We start from the raw sequence: 4,656 nt of genomic DNA on the forward strand, positions 1-4,656 counted from the left end.
CCTATGAAATATTTATACTTGTAGCCACATAAAAGGCATATAATAAACTTCATAACCACCCCATAAATTTCAAATTGAAAGGATAAATCTTACCTTACTCGAAATTGGCCAAAACTTGCCAAATTGCGCCTCGGAACTTCTCTAAACGTGCTGAAATTGAGTGGGCTGTTTGTAGCTCTTCCTTGATTCCCCAAAATGCAATTTTATGTTATCAAACACAACTATATCACCATAGTATACCTTAAATAATTAATTTATAGAATGAAACCAGAAACAATACCTTTTTCTCTCTTGACCGTCGCTCCTTTCTCTCTAGCTTTAGGGTTTCTTTTTCTTGTTCTTGGTTGAACTTTTTGGATATAGAATAACTTGAAGAGTCAAAAAACATGTATATATAGGCTTACTTGGAGGTGAAACATTTCATCCCCTTAGGGTGACACGTGTCCAGCCCTTATTGGGCCATCGTATCTATGCAGCCAATTAGGGGCTGCCACGTGGTAGTAGGGTCTAACCCCCCAAGCAGACAGGTGAGTCAGCTGCTTCCTTCAGCTGCTGCCATGTGTAACTCCTTTCTTGCTGCCACATGTCATTTTCTCCTCCTCCTCGTGGGGTTCGTAATCTCATCTTATTTTAAAAACCTATGTAATCCGTGCTACGTAAGCTTGGTATATACTCAAGTAGATTAAGTATGAAAAACTTCTAAGTTAGTAGCTTATGTAGGTAAGTCGAGTCATACGACTTACTACTTGGCCTCCAACTCCTTTCGACTTCTCATGACCCTATTTCCAACCTTCCCTACTATGGGGAATCATATTCTCCCTTCCTTAGAGTTGTTTGATAGTGTCGTAGATTATCCGGCTCACATGATAACTTCTAAAAAGCTTAAGAGACATTCCGAGCTCAAGAGTGTGGGGTGTAACATCATGATACATTTTCTTAGAACCTGGATGAGTGGAATATCTGGAGAGATGGGCCTCTGCCATAATTCTATATCGAAGACCATCAATAATTGGAATATATAATCTACATTGATACCACAACACCCCATCTCCCCTTTTGGCAAAAGCCATCATTTTCTGTTTATGAACATCTTATTTCAATTTAAGGATACTAGGATCTTGATCTTGCTTTTCCTTTACTTCAACAACTAATGAAAATTCAACCCCATTTTGAACAATCATACCTCCCTCATTAGAGTGCACAAGTCGAACTCCCAATCTTGCAAGTTTATGCACTTCTTTTGCAAATTCTTTCTTCCTTTCTTCCACATGAGAGGTACTCCCCTTGGATAACCTGCTTATAATATTAACAACAACATTACCTTTACTTGGATGGTAGAGAATACTCATGTCATAATTCTTGAGCAACTCAAGCTATCTCTTCTACCCAGGTTCAACTCTTTTTGACTAGATACATAATACAAGCTTTTATGATCATTGAACGCATCTACATGTATGCCATAAAGATAATAATGCCAAATCTTGAGATCAAATACTACTACCACCAAATTTAGATCATGAGTTGTATAATTCCTCTAGTGAATGTTAATTTGCTTGGAAGCATAAGCTATTACCTTTCCTTTTTGCATCAAAAGATTACCTAGACCAATTTTGGACGCATCATAATAGATTATGAAACCATCTGTTCCCTCGGGTAGGGAAACAATTGGAGCAGTAGTCAGTCTTGTTTTTAACTCTTGAAAACTCTTCTCACAATAATCGAACCATTGAAGTTTAATCTTCTCCTGAGTCAACTTAGTTAATGGCGATGATTTGGATGAAAATCACTCAACAATTTTTCTATAGTAACCAGCCAAACCCAAGAAATTTCTTATATCAGTCGACAATATGGTCTGGGCCAGTCCTTAATAACTTTAATTTTCTTTGAATCCATTGGAATACCATTACAAGAAATAATATGGCTTGAGAATACCACAGATGCAAGCCAAAACTCACATTTTAAAAACTTAGCATATAACTCGTTTTTGGTTGAGAGTTTGGTGAGAAATCTTGAGATGGTTGACATACTCATTTTCATTCCTCAGATAGATATGAATATTATCTATAAACACCCTATCAAACAAGTCTAAGTATTGCTTGAACATTCTATTCATGAGGTCTATAAATGCTATAGGAGCGTTAGTCAAACCGAAGGACATAACTAGGAACTCAAAATGACCTTATCTTGTTTTGAAAGCTGTGTTTGCGATGTCACTTATTCTCACTTTCTACTAATGATAGTCTGATCTAAGGTCTAACTTAGAGAAACAAGTGGCACCCTAAAGTTTATCGAAAAGATCATCGATTCTTGGAAAAGGGTACTTATTCTTTTTGGTAACCTTATTTAATAGGTAGTAGTTGATACACATTCTTAAAGAACCATCTTTCATTCACACGAATAGGACAGGAGTGACCTAAGGTGAGACATTTGGCCTAATGAATCCATTATATAAAAGGTCTTTCAACTACTCTTTTGGCTCTTTTAACTGTGAGAGAGCTATTCTATATGGCGACATCTATTTCGAAGTCTATCTCCCTATCGAAAAGGACTCAAAGCAAATCCTCTGGAAAGACTTTAGGAAACTCATTTATAACTAGGACTGAATGAAAGGATGGTGTCTCCACACTATTATCTCTAACTCAGACAATGTCGTAGATACACCTCTTGGAGACTAATTTTCTGGCCTTAAGGTATGAAATAAATTGACCCTTACACAATGCCACACTACTTTTCCACTCAATAATTGGCTCATTCAAAAATTGAAACTTGAAAACTTGGGTTCAACAATCGACTGAGGTATAACAAGCATAAAGGCAATCCATATCACGAATGACATCAAAGTAAATCATGTCTAACTCAACTAAGTCTGCAGAAGTGTCTTTATGATAGATAGAGACTATACAATCATGATAGACTCTCTAATCTAGAATGGACTAACCAATAGGAATCGATACACTGAATGGTTCTACGAGTTATTTAGGAAGAATTCCAACTTAACGACTACATAAGGAGTTACAAAAGTTAAAGTAGCACCTAGATCTAATAATGCATAAACATAACGAGAAAAGACTCTACGCATACTAGTTACAACATCTAAGAGTCCTTTGGGCTATGCCAATTAGCCATAGCATACAGACGAGTTGAACCTTCGCCTGCTCCTGAATTAGCACCTCTCTAACTACCTCAGTTTGGTGGTGCTGCCGAAGAAGGCTATGTTTTCCTCATTACCTTGGTGTCACATGGGATAATATTTTTAGAAAGTGGCCTATCTGCCTACACATTTTAACACCCATTGGTGACAACAAGACACTCTCATGAATAAGGAATCTAACACTTACTATAATATGGCTTGCGCGAACAACTCTGGACCATACTTCCCTAGGATGATAGCCTTGAGCTTTGAAATTCTTGTAACCTTAAGACCTATGGTCATTCCTATTACTAGCTAGAAGTGTACTTGCTGAAGATGGTTCATAATTATAAGATCTCTTCTAAAGAAAGAGTGATTGCCATTTCTACCCTTCTGATGGTTGCCTTAATTACCCGCAGACTTAGCTCTCTTACTTTGATGCTCCTCCCTATCATTCTTATTATTGTCCTTAAGTTATTGGACATACTCTGGAAGTGTCCATATCTCAGATCAACAAAGTTGTCTGATACTTGTTCTTCATATGTTTGCCAAAACCAGAAACAAACTTCCTCATCTTGGCTCTCGCATTCAGGACCATCTCTAGAGCATGCCTGGGAAATTGAATGAATTTGAGGCTAAACTCCTTAAAGGTCATCCATTCCTTCTTCAAGTTCACAAACTCCTCCACTTTTGCCTTCCTCAGCTCTCGCAGAAATTATTGGTCGAGAAATGCACTTTCAAACTTTTCCCAGACTGTAGGCTTAGCATATGACCTCTAGTTTCCTCTCACTAGTCTTACCATACATTAGCAACATCTTTCAGCTGGTAGGAGACAAGTTCAATGCCTTCTATCTATGTGGCATGCATTTCCTTTAGGACTTTCCACATGTTATTAATAAAATTTTGAGGATCTTCATCAACCTTCGACCCAGTAAAGAATAGTGGGTTCATCCTTAGAAAATTTTGAATACTATTAGAAGCAGGTGGTTCTTGAGAACTAGAGCTTGGGACTAGGGTATTTTGATGACTAGACTATCCAACCATTAACTGGTTAGCATATATATAACTTCCTTAAATTTAGCCTCAGAAGTCATTATGGGTTGGGTAGTCGATGTAACTTCCACAGTCCCATTCTCAACCTTATTCTCATTCTTAGTAGCTTAGGCTTGGTTTTGGGTCTTCATTCTAGATGGTTGCAGAATCTCATCCTCAGTGATATTTCTTTGGCTTAAAGATCTTTTGGAAGGAATGATTTGAAATCATGAAATACACGAATTAGAAGGAGATTTTCATATGTTTAAAATCTTGGCACGAAATGGAGTAAGAAAGAAGCGAAATAATTCCTAAAGTCTTGTAGACTCCCTATTATAGATGTAACATGCTTTACACCGATAAGATGGATGATACTAGACTCGACTTTATAGACACCTTAGGATTCTTGAATCGTCTTTTCTAATACCAAGTTTATCATGCCCAAAGTTTACACACTAGGTGTGGCTAGCACTCAAAAATAATTGTTGGTCCCA

The sequence above is a fragment of the Solanum dulcamara genome, chromosome 9 (assembly GCF_947179165.1).
Source record: "Solanum dulcamara chromosome 9, daSolDulc1.2, whole genome shotgun sequence".
NCBI classification, from domain to species: domain Eukaryota; kingdom Viridiplantae; phylum Streptophyta; class Magnoliopsida; order Solanales; family Solanaceae; genus Solanum; species Solanum dulcamara.